The sequence below is a fragment of the Pinus tabuliformis genome, chromosome 5_1, assembly GCF_031772625.1.
Source record: "Pinus tabuliformis cultivar Carrire ecotype Pingquan chromosome 5_1, CPIR1, whole genome shotgun sequence".
NCBI classification, from domain to species: domain Eukaryota; kingdom Viridiplantae; phylum Streptophyta; class Pinopsida; order Pinales; family Pinaceae; genus Pinus; species Pinus tabuliformis.
In genome coordinates, this window is record NC_142305.1 from 566208205 (window position 1) to 566226945 (window position 18741).

Consider the following 18741-nt stretch of genomic DNA (forward strand, 5'->3'; position numbering starts at 1 on the left):
TCGCGTATATGGAGGTTTGAAGGATATCAGTAGGGAAAGGCTCTGGTTGAAGATAGTCTGATATGGGTCTGACAGAGACCTTCTGGCACAGGTTCAGGGGGAGCAGATAAACTTCTAATGATGCATTGTTGGCATTATCTTAGAAGCCTTTGGTTCAAGTTCACAGCTGTTGTTGGTTTCAGGTAGAACACATGCAGAGGGAGAACAGAAGGAGAACATGGTTGCTGATCTGAATAATGGTTGACAGATGCTGCTGATAGTAGTTATTGATGACTTTCATAGTCTTGCTCTAGATACTTCGTCTCTATGTCATGTATATCTTCTTTTTATCAAGGTCATGTAACGGCCTATTCTGGTTCCCCACTATGCTTGGGATGAATGATATAATGTACTTGGTTGTCATATGTAAATTTCTGATGTAACCCCACTTGGTTGGGAGGATGATCCCCACTTGCTTGGGTGATGAATGTATGTATAGAGTCTTTTGGTGATAGGAAGGTCTTTTATGATGTATAAGTCATGGTTCTTCTTGAAGAAAATATTTTTGCAGATCTTGCCTACAGTGAGGGGGAGCATGGTCAGCTCAGCAGAGCAGAGACTTCAGCATGTACTCAGGGGGAGCACAACCCTTTGCCCTTGATGACAAAGAGGGAGAATGACTTTGAGGATCTTGGGGTTTCCATCAAGTCCAAAGGGGGAGATTGTTGGCATCATGGCACAGGTTTGGAGCTATGGCACAGGTGTTGTCCTTGATGGCAACTCTCTCTGGTGACAGATCTCAGTTCAGGCTTTCAGAATGAAGGAAAAGACATATACGCAGGTTCATCTAGACAAAGCCACGTATGCATGCAGGTTAGACAATGCAAAGGCACATATGCGTTTTCACGTACTCTCACGCAAGGAAAAGTGCGTACATGTTGGAGAACTTGCTTTTGGTCCATGGTATTTAGTCCTTGGTAACTGAACCTATGGTTTTGGGCCATGATATCTCGTCAAGAGTATTGATCCCAAGTATTGGGTCCATGGTATTGTTTTGTTATGGTTTTGGACCGTGGTATTGTGAAAGGCCTAAGTATATAAAAGAGGAAGGAGATCATTTGGCAAAGCATCATTGGAATTATTGAATATCTGATAAAGGGCTAGATCTCGAATATTGGTTATTTGGTTATGCTGCAGATCTGGATCTGAATAAAGGAGGAACCCGAGCGCAAAGAGAAGGATAAGTTCTGTTGATGGGTCATAATCTTAAGGCTTGAATAATAGTATCTTTGTATGATTTTGATCCGTTATATGTGGCACATGCCTGATCTATAAATCTGGTAATCTGGGTTAATTAAGGTCTGAATATTTGAAATTATCCTTTATAAATCTGTACGCAGGTTTAGTGAAGTGAAGGCATGTATACACATTGGTTCTGTGAGTAAAAACAGCGTATACGCAGGTTGGTCCAAACACAGAAGGATATGCACGCAGGTTTCTGGTTATTGAAGTAGCATACATCTCTTGAGTTGTGTTCTAGTTGCTTCTGTTTGATTGGTGTAGTGTTTTGGGTTTAGAATTTGGTGTGTGATTACTGTTACTGTGTTTTGGGTACAGCTGTCAGAGAAGTATCTACTTGATTCAGTTCTAATTGGTGAAAAGGAGATTGTTTGATGCAGAATTTCTTAATGATTGATTGATTTCATGGATCCAGTCTGAAAATTTACGAAACGTGGTCCCTGGAAGAAAGAGAAGGTTGTAGCCCTCAGTAGGCCAGCACCTACGTACTAGTATCTTGACTAGTGCAAGAGCAAAGGGGGTTGTAGCTCCCTTCCAGGAGAAGCTGGAGAATGAGAGAGGGTTGTAGCTCTCTGCAGGTTGCAGCCTACGTACTGGTAAAGGACTGCACCAGTACATTGTAAGAATAAGTTTCTAATTAAAAGAAGATAGAGACGAATTGCAGCAGGTGGTTTTCACCCACATTGGGTTTCCACCTTATATCTTGTGTTCTTGTGTGTGATTGTCTTCAGCTCTGTTTTACTGTTTCTGGTTACTGTTTATTTGATTCTGATACACAGATTAATGATTAACATCTGTAAGATAAATTAAATTATAAGTTTGCATTGTATACGCAGGTTTCCTTCTCTGTAGTTGCGTATATACGTGATTTTATCTAACTGAAGTAGTGTATATGATCTGGGTTTAAAAATAAAATAATTGACTTAATAATACTGATTCACCCCCCCTCTCAGTATTATTTCCAACATGCTCCAACCTTCACTCATTTTCCAGCTACTACTGGAAGGGAGCTACCACCCCCTTGGCTCTTGTACTAGCTGATGTACTAGTACGTAGGTGTCAACCTACAGAAGGCTACAACCATCTCTTTCTTCCTCCAAGTACCACGTTTCATACATTTTCAGACTGGATACTCCTGAGGCACAACACCATAATCTGAAGGCCATGTTTCATCCAATTTTCATACTGGACCCATCAATATCATTGAAGCACACAATCAATCAACACTAGCATAATCAATCTCTGAATCACACAATATTGAATTACTGAAACCCTGTCAACAAACTACAGTCACCAGAACACAAAGCAGAGCACAGAACTCTGCAACAACATTCAGATCTAACTGTATGATGAAAAATCATGCATCAAACTGCATACGCTACTTCGAAGAGCCGAACCAGCGTGTATACACAACTTCACCAAAGCGAACCAGCGTATATGTCATTAATTACTTACTTATAACTTGTTGCACTTCCTGACTTCAGACATACCCAGATTATTACATATACAAGGATAATATGTGTTAGCAACCAGATTTGGACCATTAGATCACATAAATATAATTCATTATGATCCTGATCCATTATTAGATCTCATCCGTCAACACTGAAGCTAAACACAATCAACCAAACTGAATATGCAGAATAGTGACACCAATAAACAGTCATCAGAACTCATCAACAACTAGAACCACATGTAACTTCAAACATCATAGCTCATATGGTATACGCTACTTGGATGTGTCTAACCTGCGTATGTACGCACTTTTATCATAGTCAACTAGCGTATACATCTGTAAATATTCATTCATGATTTGCATTTATTCTGAACTTGAGTTATAACCAGATCATAATATTTACAGAACATTACATGCGTCAGTATACAGATCTAGACTTAACAAGATCAAACCATATAGAGATGATTCATTCCAAGCCATTAGATCCTAATCTATCCTTAGATCTTGTTCTCCATCAACCGCTGAGATTCCTCCTTATCTCAGATCAAGCAAAGCATCATGAACCCATAACCTGCATACTGGATCTCATACTTCACTAGATATTCAAGATTTTCTTAATTTCCTTTGCCTAATGATCTTCTTCTCCTTTTATAGTCTTAGGCCTTACTCAATGCCATGGTCCAAAACCATTTAGAACCAATCCTAGGGACCCAATACCTAGGGTCAACACTTTGGACGCAATACCAAGGTACAAAACCATAGGTCTAAATACCACGGACCCAAAAATAAGCTTTCCCACATGTACATGCTTTTCCGTGCATGAAAGTGTGTGCATACGCATATGCAACTTTTGATCAGCAATCTTGCTTGTATACGTGCCTTTGTATATAGTGAATGTGCGTGTATAACCTGCATGTATACACTACTTGGTATATAGTGAACCTGCGTATATATGCGACTCGGTATATAGTGAACCTGCGTGTGTACACGACTTGGTATATAGTGAACCTGCATATATACCTTTCTTTCTTCATTATTTGTAGTCTGATCATCAATTCTTTGCTACTGACCTGCTGCACTATGATCTGTGATCTGTGAGAGTTACCATCAAGGACAACACTTGTATCATAATGCCAACAATCTCTCCTTTTGAACTTGATGGCAAAGCTAACTTGTCATATTGAGAACTATCATCTTAATGAGTTTCCATTGTTCATTGCATCTGAACTGATTCCTTTGGGCTGTCCTGCATCCCATGTGTTCTGTCACTTCTGATCTCTCTTCTGTAGATTCATCTAGTTATGTATAAGTGAGATGTTCTGCTACAAGTGGGTTGCCATCAAGTACAACACATGCATCATAATGCCAACATTGGGCCCCTCCCTAAGCCCATGCTTTATCGCCCACTTTCTTCCCTCGCCCAACTGTCATTAGATCAACTCCTGTCTTAATCCAATGCTCCACATCCATATCGGTTATGCTCGATGCTCGAACGATACCCATTTGATAAAGAGGTTTTCCTCGAACCCCCTAAGGCTATGTGTCACGCTCTAAAGTATATTGGGTGATCCCCCTTCAAAACCACTATTGCCTCATAAGCAGTGCGACGATCCTTTAAAATCGCCTCCTCGCCAACCCGATAAATCACCAATTATTCAAACATTCGTGCCATATTAAAAACTTGCCCATTACACTTTAAAACCCCAAAAACTCTTGCTTTCGTGACTTTTGCCCGTTTCATAGTTTAAACCATTAAAACCTTTCATCGCTACCCTCAACCTCTGTGATGCCATTTGACCTCCAATTGTGTTCAGGACAATGCTATAACTCCTTCCTCAAGAATTCCTATGCCAAAAAGCCATCAGTTTTTTTCTTCCTGAACCTGTGTTTTCTTAACTATTGTTGTGTTTTGCAGGTAATCTGCCGAAGACTTGAGCATTGGATAAACAACTCTGATATCAGTAGCAGCGTCTGTTTATTCTAAGACTCAACAAGAAACCTCTTAAAAAGTCTATATTCATAGAAGAATATCATTACACAAGGAATAAAGAAAAAGAAAACACCGAGATGGATGAAATCTACAAAAGGATAACAAGCATTTCTATCCCAGATAAGAAACGTTGGGAAAAATTAACAGATTTACTTAATCAGGGATAATTGAACAACATTCCGTTTTTAAAGGAACAATTAGCTATTTTCAATCACTTTTCAACTTTTTTAGTGACAATCGTCAAACAACATAGAAACAAAGCAGTGCCAGATCATTAGACAATTTTATTTTTGATTATGTAAATAATCTATTTTTGTAAAAGCAGTTTAGGATATTTTCGTCCTACTGTTGTATAAATAACTCTCTTCATAAGTTATCATGGGTTGACCCTTGATGAAGCATTTCTAGATATTTGATGTACTTGACTTTTCTAAAACCTCAATATGAAGCAAAGGATTCTGAATTTTGTTTTGCACAGTTTGTGTTTCCTGTAAGTTTTTCCAGTATTACTCATTATGCTTTTCTTCATATTCTTATGACTTTACAGAGATAACTAGGTAGGAATAATTGTGTCTCAATCTATTCCTAGAAGCTTTATGAAGTGATAATCATTAAAGAGAATGGATTAATGGACTATCTATTTAATTAATTCCCTCTAAATCAATAAATTATCAGCATCTTGTTGTAAGCATATGCATATTCTCTTGAACCTTCTAAACATCAGTCAGAGGTTTTCATACTTATGATTATGTAATTATCTATCTGAGAATTGTGATAATCATATTATTTTTTGGTTTTCTTCTCACCACTATTCAAGCTTTATCACTGTGTGAAATTTTATAACAGCCCTTTGTTGAGATATTGATATTATTCAAATGGTTAGGTATATTAGTTCTATATTTGTTTTATTCATTAGTCTCCCAAATCAAAACACAAACCCCCAAAACATTTATCTTAGATTCTCTGGCATAGTAGCTGACCAATATTATCTTAGAGGAACAACAGATTGTTTGTTCAATTCTTATTACCTTCGATAGTTTCTAACTTGTTTTTCATTTTTTTCTCACTAGTTAGTATTCATTCTCTTCTTATAAATGTACTTTGATTACACCTTTTCTTTCTTGCAATTGCTTTCACGTAATTTTCTCAAATGATTTCCTCCCTTTTGTCTTTTATGATTTTGCTTCATTGCATAGCATGGACTTGTCTAGATTTGATGTTAGGTCTAAGGGGTGAGGATGCTGCCAAAATTTCCAAGGACATGCCCTAAGCTTCATCATTTTCTACAACATTCCATTCAGGTTGGGGAGACCATAATGAGAATAGAACCCTTTTGGACAATTTAATACTCCAATGACATCACCAACAAAACAATATACCATTCGGGATGGTTCCTTTGTTTTATTCTATACAAGTCTCAAGCTAAAAGTGTGTACATTACAATATTAAGGTTTTACAACTAGATTACTTTTTGGACACAATCAATTAATTCTACAGGAGGGAGTTAGAAAAAAATATACCAACAACCCAACAACCAATCTTATGTCTTTCTTCATCCTTGGATTGTGGTATTCGTGTGGCTTACCATACATTTGAATACAATATGTTTCTTCAATGTTTATGCATTTGGAATCAACCTGAATATAGAAAATTGAGAAATATATACAAAAATTCATTTTTTTCCAAGAACATAGATTTTGGAAGTGTGAAAAGTTGAAAATGATATAAGTATCATGGCCTAGCATTGCAAAACTTGTATGAATTGAACTTTTATGAATAGGTGTTGATACTAGATAAGTAACAACACTCTACCAAGAAGCATTTGAGCTTTATTGTAACATCTCTGAAGAATAGGAATTTTATATATGAGATGATTATAAACTTATAAAATGAAATTTGTTGCCATAATTTTATTATTTTGAAATTTCAGTCAATAAGTGGTATGTCCATTGAATTCAAATGTGTCAATTTTTATTATAAATCATTTCTCTAATAGAGAAGTTTTTCTTTAAAATATATCTATAATTTTGTTAAAGCTTAAGATAGGAAGCATTACCTTTGCATTTTTACAAGAGATAAAACTACTTAAGGTTCCTTTCAATAAATGCTAATCAATTATTAGTCAAGTTCAACTATAACTAGTGAAGACTGGAATAGTGATCTCTATAAAAAGGTGTATCATTGTTTATCCCACATCCATTAAACTGTACAAGTAGTAGCCTGCAATATGGAAACTGTAATGAAAATGTTTGCAAACAATTAATAAGGATTAAGAAAACTAGAGGCACAAACTAGATTCATGATTAGTCTAAGCTCCTACCTTTGAGTCTCAAGACAAGATTAGGCCCACCCTTATGGTCATCCATTTACACTCTATGATATGCTGAAATTATAATGTTGTTCGTGGTTGGTACAGGAATGACACTAGTCTTATCATAATCAATGCCATAGTAAATAATTCGAGCCTACATTTGTGTGACAAGTTTTCAACCAAATATTAATCCTACAAATTAACATTCATTGTCTAACAACAATTGGCGCAAGGATTTGACTACATGCAGATGAAAAATACTAAGCACCATGCAGTAAGTCAATGATCAACTTATTGTGTTTTCATATTTCCATTTAATACTATATTATTTCCATTTAGTTGACAAGATGGAAGGCTAATAAACCATTCATTAGCTTCTTTCATGGAACTTGGTAGTATTTCCCCTTGCAAACCACCATTTTCCATTTAAATTTAAGTTATATATAATGAACAATTAGTGATGCATAATGATCAACTTTGATAGATCTCAGTTCTCAGACAGATCACCGCAACATAGTCCCTACTGGGTTTTTCTGACAGGCGAAAGGATGGCACACTCAAGGGTTTCTACAGCAACCAACCAAGCCACCGACACACTAAGTGTCTTTGTCCCTGAAACACAATACATCTCTGGACATGGCTCAGTCCAATTTGGATGGGCTGATGCAGATCGGATCGGTGTGCTCCTCTAGGCATCTCACCAGAAACACCTGAAAGAGATCGCAAAACTCGCAGATCAGACCAAGGAGGGTGGAGAGTTGGCCGAGGAAAACCCTCAGGTCATGGGTCTAGGCCACAAGGGCTTTTTAGCAATGGTGTACAATCAGATAACAAGGCATGCAACCCTTGTGAAAAAATGGCCTCCACTACTATCACAGAGGACCTCCCCTCACTTGAAACACAACATTCCTAATGGATCTAACCCTGGGAAAGAAAAAGGGGGTAGCCAAAAAGCAGATCGGCTCAGAAGTGGACCAGATCTGGCTGCCCATAGACCAAGCTCCACGGTTTACCACTGGCTAGTAGAACCTGCGATAACAGAGGGAAGGAAACCCTCTATGACAAGCATAGAAGTGCAAATGAAAGTATGGGGCACCTGGATGGGCATGCACAATACAAATCTCCCACTACACTGAGCTCAGGACTCAGCCAAAGAAGAACCAGACAGAGCATCGCTATACACACCACTGCCATCTCAGGGCACATGGGCAATAGATCGAGCCCCTTCTCAAATAGATCCACCCACAACTGAGGAAGATTGGATACAAATATTCATTAAAACACTGGAGGGAAAGACTATCTGCTGGCACATCTGGAAGGGGACGAGGGTTCAAGAGCTAAGGTTAAAAATCCAGAACCACCTCGGTATACCAGCACACCAGCAAAACTTGATCTACTCAAGCTACAGTCTACAAGACCAACACACACTCCAGGACTACAGCATCACCACAGACTCTACCATCATGATCAACCTGCGTCTGAGGGGCGGCTGCGCTGGAACTAGTTCAAAAAGCACTGGATCTTTTAAGGACGCAGTCAAAGGCAAGGATAAAGCACAAGCCAAAGCAACAACTCTGCTAGAGCTACCAGGACCTTACATCGTAGAACAAAAATATGAGAACCCTGTGCTTACCATTGCAATGCCTGAGGTAAAAAACCTGTACGCAGATCTCTATTCCAAATCAGTTATATGTAGATTCAATGGGTTCTAGCCTAAATCTGACATGCTGCATCAATGGATATATGATGCTTGGTCACCAGACTATGAAATATACTTATGCCTGAAAGGATTCTTTATAGTCCAATTCAGAACAGCCCAAGAAAAGGAAAATATACTAAATAAGGGACCATGGTTTTTGGGAAATGCATGCCTATTTATGACCCGGTGGTTTCTAAATTTCGATGCCAACACAATGGTGGTATCAAAGATGCTAGTTTGGGTCAAGCTGCACAACCTCCTGCTATATTTCTGACACCACAATGTATTAATCGCCATAGGAAATACATTGGGAAAATTCCTTAAAATCAACAAGGACAGACTTACAAGAGGAATATTTACTTTTGCCAGGATATGCATCGAGGTAGATCTCAATGAAGGACTACCAACAAGCATAACACTGAACTTTAATAATACAAAGTGGACACAAAAACTAAACTATGAAAATACAGCCTTCAGATGTTGTGGGTGTTCACAAATAGGACACCTCTACGGTGCATGTCTAAAAGCCAAACAACCACCCAAATGGAACAAGAAGCAATAGAAACAACCAAAATGGTGGCAATACACAGCCCCCATAGAGGAAGAAGCAGAAAAAGTAGAAACAACAGAATACAAAGAAGAAATGGAGGAGAAAAAGACACAGAACAACACACCTAACGAGGAGAAAGACCCCAGCAACCCATTGCAGCACCACGAAACTCAACCAACAGGAATGGAAATAACTGGAATCAAGCGAACTCATGGATCAGAAGGATCTAAATTTGAAAAAGACTCTCCAACCCATACAAGTGAAAATAAACTCTCCATTATAACCACTCCCAACACTGGAGGTTGGCGAAAAGTGGAAAAAAGAAAGGGAGAAAGGAGTAATATCAATTTTTATTTTATTTTATTTTTTTTATTTTTCTATTTCTCCAGGGTAGTGCTACTACTCTATGTGCATCATGCACATGAGCCCAGCTACTCTGTGTGCTTCAAGCACATGAGTCCTTCGGGACACTTCTAGAATGCTTCATTGCATATACTACAATGTAACTCTTCGTTTTAATTAATAGAAAGTTACTGTCTTTTTTCTTTTGAAAAAGACAATTAGTTATGCATAATGTAATGAAAGCATGGTGATGGTTGATTACTAACATATCATACTATAATAAGACCATGGTGAACACACCTCACTGGAGCTCAGCACTAACACCTTCCAAGACCTCAAAACACTGAAGATTGTGCTGCATAGTTCCTATTTTATTACATGTGTATCACTACATGTGGTATTTTCTTATTGAAATGCTTATTAAATGCATGTTCATGTATATTCAGGTGAAGTTTCTAACTTCCAACCATATGATTTAAACCTGGAAGATAAATATGAAAAGACCAACAATGCAATTTTGGCAAGGGAATGGTCACCTCGTTGGAGCAGTTCTGACAAGGCTATAACTCCATTTACCAATGGACCTTTGCAGTATTATGAAATAAACCATCATAAAGTAGACAGCACAAGAACTTCTCTACTATCACCTCATCTACATTTTGGGGAGTTGAGTGTTAGAAATGTGTTTTACCTTGTTCACATCAAACAAGTTTTGTGGGCTAATGAGGGAAATACTTTAGGAGAACATAGTGTGAATATGTTTCTGAAGTCAAATGGTCTCTGGGAATATTCAAGATATTTGAGTTTCAATTTTCCTTGCAGCCATGAGAGGCCAATTCTTTCACATCTTAATTATTTCCCATGGAGGGTTGACAGGGATTACTTTAAATCTTGGAGGCAAGGTAGGACTGGTTATCCACTAGTTGATGCTGGGATGTGGGAAGTTTGGGAAACAGGATGGTTGCATGATCAAATCTGGGTGGTGATCTCTTGATTATTTTTTAATATTCTCCAACTTCCTTGGAGATGGGGTATGAAGTAATACTGGAACACACTCATGGATCTTGATTTTGAGTGTGATGCTCTTAGATGGAAGTACATTTTTTGCTTCTTGTTAGATGGGTGTGAGATGGATCGAATAGATAATCCCCATGCATGTTGTAGTGTTGTTTGAATCAACCTTAATTGACTCAGACTGCAACATTAATTGTCAACCCAGGGTAGGTCTTGTTGTTTCAATGTAGTTTTCACTCTCTATGTTGATACACTAGAGCCAAGAATAAGAAAATGCAAAAAACTGTGAAAGATATCGCTGATCTAAATTTTTGAATCAAACCATGCATGTAGATATAAAAAACACTCTATAGAATTAAATCACAACTTGCAGCTATCAAAATAAAGGTGTGCCACACAGGAACTAACATCTATTCCAGCTGGTTACTATCATTCTGTTAATTAACTCAGTGTAACAACATAATATAAATGAAACAACAGCAAATGTAATCCACGATTTATACAGCAACAACGAAAAACCATAAATCAATTAACTAAACTAGAATGTACACTACCTATATCACTGCAATCCCTACCAAGGAGGATGGCCCTTCCTCCTCAACATGGTTCAAGAAGAACGCAAATGTGATTAACGAATCAGTTGAAGGATAGTAACAACATCACCATGCTAATTGATATTAAAATAAACTCAAAAAATATAAAAGTAGCGTAACAATACTCTTCTATATGTTGTCTCTTATACATGAAAAATTGAGTCTTTTATAGTTATTACAACCTGAAATTAGAAATAGATCAGTCATGAGAATCTCATGATTCTCATGCTGATAAAAAATAAGAGAAGTTACAACCTATTGCTAAATACAAATATACATCAGTTATGATTGCAACTGCTTGAGTGTTGTTGCTTCAAAGATAGACAATCCCTACTGCTGACAGCTGTTACGTTGAATAATACCCAAATTTCCTAGTTTTGATGGAATAGTATTGAGTGAATGGTGGTTTAGAATGACGCGACACAGCTGGTGACAACACTATTGGTGTGACAACGGATCAACACGAGGTGTATCAGCATCCTGTAACAACATCCAATGTGTAACTACAACTTGTAACAACATCCAATGTGTAACAACAACCTATACCAACATCTAATGTGTAGCAGTAACCTGTAACAATAGTTTAGGGGGTAATAATGAATTGTTCAACCATTTCTTGTAGTTAATACTTGTTGCCTATCTACTTCATACCTTCATTCTCGTGAGCCAGCACCTAAAAAGAAGAACTTCCCAAAATACTTCTTCAATGCTCTCCCAGTTAGCCACAAAAAGGAATAAAGCCTCATATTATTCAATAAAATATAACAAAGTAACATGATAGTAGAATAGGTTAAAAAGGTAAGGAAACAAGGAATTTGGTCATATAAAGTCATAGGCCTAGGGGACATAAAGGTCAAATCAGCGGAAAGAATTGGCAGAAAGTAGGTTAAAAACCACTCCCAACATCTCTCCCCGACTGAAGCAACTGCACGTCCCCATGCAGAATCTTAGTTCCTTCTACTGTGCCCCTGATGCAAATCTGTGAAATTGTAGGCAGCAATAGTATCATCGCCTGGATCTCTGAATCCTTAATCAGCCATTAACTGAGGTCGCCAAGATTCCTCTTCAAAATCACATATATGATAATCAGGCTGATACTCCTCCAATGGCAACCATATCAAAGGGAATTTTAACCTGAGGCCAATCCAGAATGCCCCCAATGTCAGCACAATCTAAGCATATTCTAGCACTCGTGTAACAGTAGCCACAAAGTTCTTGTACTCAAATGGGTACCCTTGCTGTAATTCCTTGCTGTAGGCCTCAGTGCACTTGAGACATCCAGCTAGCACTTGACCCCTCATGGTTGCAAACAGGTTGAGGTAAATCCTCACGAATCTTCTTCTGTAAATGTCCAATTGATCTCTGATTTCCAAAGTCCTTAGGAATAGTCTAAACTCTCTTCAAAATTCATGAGCCATTCTTGGTTTAGCGGTGACCCACAATGTTTTTCTTTCCTCATTGGTCTCTATTGTTTTCATGGCTAGGTACCACTCAATTTGATTCCTCATGAATGAAAGGAAGGCTCGCAACTACAAGTCCCCCATGTAGGAGAGGACACGTGACACCATCTTCATGCTTATATATTCAGAAATAATATTGTGCAAGAACAGCTCGCATAGCAAACTCCGATCATCAAAATCACAGGAGCAAAAAATTTCCAAAAAGGTGCGGGCTATAGAACCCAAATAGGACTTGTTCTCATAAACTTCCCTTAATTAAGTAGTAATGTTCCCACAAGAACACATGGTATAATGGGGACGACCACCTTCATGCTAGAAGGTTTAGAGTGAGGTCACGAAGTTTGGTCTTATCAAAATTCAGGTCTAAGACCTGGCGATGCAGCTAATACAGTTGCTCACCCTTCTCCTTTACAATTTCATTGTACCTCCGTGCCTCCTCTTTCCTTTCCCATTCTTCTTTTAGCCGATTTTCTCTCAGGGAATCCATCATTATTTTATGTGTTTTGAGTGGAATAACTACCTCCTTTAGTGAGAGCGCCAGCTGCTCCCACTTTTGCAGCTTTGGCAACAACAACAATCTCTCAGAATGCCATCCTTCATCAGGACCCAGCGTTCCTCCGCATGAACTATCAATTGAGGGTGTAGCACCCTCTTGAGGGTGAAGCTACCCCACCTCAGCTACTGGTTCTTATGTAACAACAACTTCGTCGGTGGGTTTTATCACAGTTTCTTTACCTTCCTGGTCAACTTCCATTTTCACTACTGGTTCTTGTGTAGCAGCAGTGTTATCCATAGGCTTCTGTGCATCGTTTTCCTCTGGACCAGCTTTGGTCTATTTTGCGTGTTCTTGTGTAATAGCAGCATTGACCGTAGGCTCATGGATATTATCTTTCTATTCCTCCTCTTGGCTGACTTTCTCCTTCATTGTTGGTTCTAATGAAACATTAGTGTCAGCCAAGGGCTCTCGTGTATCCATTACCTGATCACTTTCTGTGGATTGCATTGCCTCGATTGTTCGTTCTTATGTAACAGCAATGTCCTCAATGGGTTCTTGTGTAAAAGCTTCCCAAAATTCAGTTTGAGTCCTCCTCCAGGTAATGTCTGTTGCACAAACTTCGAATCCTGCTGCCGCCAACTTCTTAGCACAGGCTACACATAGAGTGCCCAATATTTCTCCCCTTCTAGCTCTGTCTACGGCCTCTGCCAAAGTGTCTAGCCCTGGGGATCTTAGCTCTTCCTTTCCTTCTGCTAGCTATTCCCTCAATTCCCTAATTTATTTCTCTATAATTTCAATTTTTGACAGCAGAGATTGGGTTTCGCTCTTACCAGGTGAAGGAGGTTTCTCTGGCTGAGCTTGCTCCTCATCCTTTTGCTCTGTTGTTGCTTTGTTCTTTCTTGATGTGGACAGGGGCTCTGGGTGCCTGCTAACCCTTATCCTCTGCTTCAGCCTCCTGTCACCAATTGGTTTATCAACCAACCTCTTGCTGACCCTTACTGTTGAGGACTGGGGTTGCTCCTTTGTCACCTCTAGAGCTTCCTCAGATGTCTCTGTTTGCCTTTTATGGGTGGTCCTGGGCTTTTTCCGCATAAATTCTTCCCAATTCTTTCCTTGTTGGCTCAAAGCATCTAGAACAATGAGTTTAATAAGGTCATGGTAGGTAACACACGTTTCTGGATGTGCAGTCATTTTCACAGCTGTAGCCATGTGCCTAATGTTGCCCAACAAGAAATAAGGAAGGTTGATCAACTACTGATGCCAGAGGTGGTCCCGCGATGGAAAATGATAATTAAACACAATTTTTTTCCATTCCCTCGCAAGTAATGTACTTGATGAGGTAGAGGACAACATCTGCCCATGATTGGGGGAGTCACAGTCTATCAATTCCCCCGCCTTCCTTTACCAGTGACTCTCTTTCTTATAGAAAATCCCCTTTTAGTGAGGGGTCATTGACCTTCCTGGTAAACCATTTCTTCCCAACCACTAGCAATCCTGTTACTCTGGCAATAACTTCTTCCGTGACCTCCAACTTCAACCCTCTAACTTCCGTCTAGTTTCCCTCTAGATTCTTTGCAAATTCCATGGCAATGCCATTGTCTGATCCTTCCAACCTCCGGAAGAATTCAAACTAGCCTGCATCCTTGAAAATCTGGCATGCTTCAGGGAAATCTTCCAAGGCTTCTGTGGACCCTAGTTCATGCCATATTGCTGCTCCTCCCATTGCTTATGCAATTTATTGTTGTTCCACCTGCTTATTCTTCCCTTTAAGTTCTCTGGGGTAGTCGACACACTCTAGCTGTTTCAGCCTGTACTACTATCTTCCTCCTCTTGGAGCACTCTGAATGAGGATCTAGTGCTTCCAGCTGGGGTAAATGGTAGGGCGGCACAAGTGAAGATTTTGGTTTGGAATTTGACAGGCATGGTTCGTACTACACAATTAATTTTTCCCTAATGGTGAATCATGGGGAGGTCGCATCGGTGGTACATTTACCCTTTTTGGTATAATTCATCATTAAGTAACAATATCTACTGGGTCATCAGCCTTAATTACTATATTTTTCTAATAATCACAAGTCATGCAATGGTCATGTCGCCATATATTTCATCCCCCCCGGCTTAATTATGACAGTCATCCTCGGCCATCAATAGTCATGTTAATTTGGCATAATTACAAAATAAAATGAATTCAATATTACCTTTTTGATGACATACCTGGGTGATGTGGGGTGAATTAATGGGCAGCGCGATGTACGAATCATGCTCGAGCAATGAGACACACAAACTTAATTCTGGTGATGAGGATCATGGTGATGTGCTGCTATTTATTACAATAAAATATCTCGTTTATTCATGAAATGTCGTCGGTTTTTACAGGTGTAACAGCGAAGACAACTGATATATATTATTTTAATTTCTACAAAAAGATAAAGAAGAGAAAATCATGTAACATCACTTATCGTAAGATATGCTTTGAAATAACAAATTTTGTTACAGAGTGTGTAACAACTGCCACCAGGTGGTTTTCAACTGCTACAAAAGTGTTTGTCTACATCTAAGAAAGGTTTTCACAGCCATATTATTATTATTATTATTATTATTATTATTATTATTATATATATAGTTTGAAGGTGTAACAGCCACCACCAGTTGGCTTTCAACTGTTACACTTATTGGAAAAATTAAAATTTTTACATCACAGGGGGGCTTTCCCCTTTTCCTGTAATCTGTAAATCTAAATTTTTAACAATGTTGACAAATGAATCCATCGAGGTAGGTTTGTCATATAACCGAAGACGGTGTGCATTTGCAAGTAATGGTGTCCTCAGATTATCAAAGGTCACCAAATTTATAGTCTCATTGTCAGTGACTGCATCTGCCTCATAAGGACCTAGCCATCTGGTGCAGGGCTTACCCTTGAAGTCTTTAAACCTTGAGTCATATAAGAGAGCCCAATCTCCTTTCCGAAACTTCTTCTTATTTATAAATATGTCATTCCACTTAGCTCTCTGTTGCTAGATAATCTTTGTTTACTGGATAGCAGCCAACTGTTACTCCTCCAATTCATTGAGCTCGTTCAATCTTTCCATTTGTGCTATAGCCAAATCCAAATTAACCTGCAATGTTTTCCTTAGTGTCTTGATTTCAGATTCAATGGGGAATAAAGGGTTCTTGTCATATACAAGTTCATATGGTGAGAATGCAGTGGTATTCCTCCATGTAGTTCTCTATGCCCATAAAACTTCTGGAAGTTTGTCAGCCCAATTTCTTCAATGGTTGGCCACAGTCTTAGTAAGGATCCCCTCAATGACTTTGTTAGTGCTTTCTACTTGGCCATTTGCTTGTGGATGATAAGGTGTTGTGATTCTGTGATGGATCTTATATTTCTCAACCAACTCCTAGAGCTTATGAGATGTGGACTGGGGCCCTCCATCTGTGACTATCTCCCTGGGTATGCCAAACTAAGAAAAAATGTCTTCAAACAAAAGTCTGAGACAACCTACTCCATGGCTTTGGTTAGTGCCTTTGGCTCAACCCATTTTGTGACATAGTTAGTACAGACCAAAATGTAGGATCTCTGTCTAGATGAAGGATTGATTGGTCCCACAAAATCTAGAGCCCACTTCTCAGAAGTTTCTAGGACAATCTAGGGCTGTAACGGAATCTCATCTAATTGCAGCGGTTGGACCATCCTTTGACAACTATCACATCCCTTCACAAATTTCTTGGCATCCTGAAATATTGTCGGCCAATAGTACCCTCTTGAAAGGAATTTGTATCATGTCCATTTGTCTACGAAGTGTCCTCTATAGGGTTCCTCATGACAGGCTGTAAGGATATCAAAGACTTCATCTTCTCTAACACAGTGCCTGATCTGGAAATCTGGTCCGGTGTGGTAGAGGTTCCCATCTATCTAGGTATATGTAGCACTTTGTTGTATGATTTTTCTTTTCTCCTTGGAGGACAAATACTTTGGAAACTTCCCCACAGCAACATAATTGGATATATCTACATACCAAGGTGAGTAAGTAGAAATAGAAAAAAGATATTCATCAGGGAAATAATATTCAGTGGGAGTACAACTATCATCAATAGTGATATCAAATTCTTGTAACAAAAATAACTAGTGTGTGATCCTACCATTTGTAATTGGCTTAGTCATTAAAAACGAATGACAGAATGGTAAGTGTGTACAAATACTTGATACCTGGTGGTGTAATGTCGGAATTTATTGATGGCATGCACAACTGCTAAGAACTCCTTCTCAGCCCCTGTGTAATTGATCTCAGTTGGAGTTAGATTTTTAGTTATGTAGTAAATAGTACAAGGCTTTTTATCCTCCAATTTGATCGAAACAACACCTACAATAATATCTGATGCATCTAAAGCTATGTGAAACAATAGTTCCCAATTAGTTCCTCACATGTCTGGAGTTGTTGATACACAACATTTCAACTTTAAGAAGGCTTGCTCACACTTCCCTATCCACAAGAAATCAACATCCTTTATGAGAAAGGAAAATAATGGTGATGCAATTTTTGAATTTTTTTATATAAATCTTCTATAATACCCTGCATGCCCCAAGAAACTACGTACCTCTCTTTGCATTTTCGGGGTTGGAATTTTTAGAATTACCTCTATTTTTGCAGGGTCTACCTTGATTCCATCAGTAGAAATTTAATGTCTAATCATGATCCCTTCGGTCATCATCATGTGACAATTCCCAATGCTCAAGGAAACATTAGTCTGTACACACAGTTCTAGCACTTTTTCCAAATTGACTAATGTTGTTTCAAAAGAATCTCCATAAGGTGTGAAATAATCCATGAAGATTTCCAAGATGTCATTCAACAATTCAGAGAAAATTCCTAGTGTTTCCCTTTGAAATGTTGATGGCACATGACAGAGCCCAAACGAAAGTACTATGTACATGTAGGTTCCCCAAGGACAAGTAAAGGTCATTTTATCCTGATCTTCCGGGGCAATATTTATCTGATTATAGCCACTAAATCCATCCAAAAATGAAAATAACTTCTTTCTGAAGAGAGTATCAAGGACCTGATCTATAAATGGTAAGGGAAAGTAGTCCTTATGAGTGGCCTTATTGAGTTCTCTGTAATCAACACAGACTCCCCACTTGCCATTCTTTTTAGGAACGATGTTAACTGGCGACACCTTCTGACTGTAAGATATTCGATAAATAAAATTATCACTCAGGAGTTTCTGTAGTTCTTCTTTCACCACTTCCTTAAGTGCAAGGTTCATGTGGTGCTATGGCTATCTGACTGGTTTGCAACCATCCTTCAAATAAATACTGTGAGTGCATAGGTTAGGGTGGATCCCTTTCATATTTGTATAGTCCCATCCAAATTCCTTTTTGTACAGCTATAACAGCTATAACAGCCGTCGGTTTTGTTCAACAACCAAATTGCGATTAACATTAAAAAAATTTCCAGATTGAATCTCAATTAGACTGCTAGCAATGTTTGGAGTGGTTCTCATTTGTTCAAAATCTATATCCTCCACCTCTTCTTCCTCATTTTCATTTTTAA

The 18741-nt window shown here is 38.5% G+C and overlaps 1 pseudogene; it reads left to right on the forward strand.

Annotated features, from left to right (window-relative positions):
• Positions 1-18741, forward strand: part of LOC149166084 (cryptochrome-1-like) — a 66533-nt pseudogene that overhangs the window by 36528 nt on the left and 11264 nt on the right.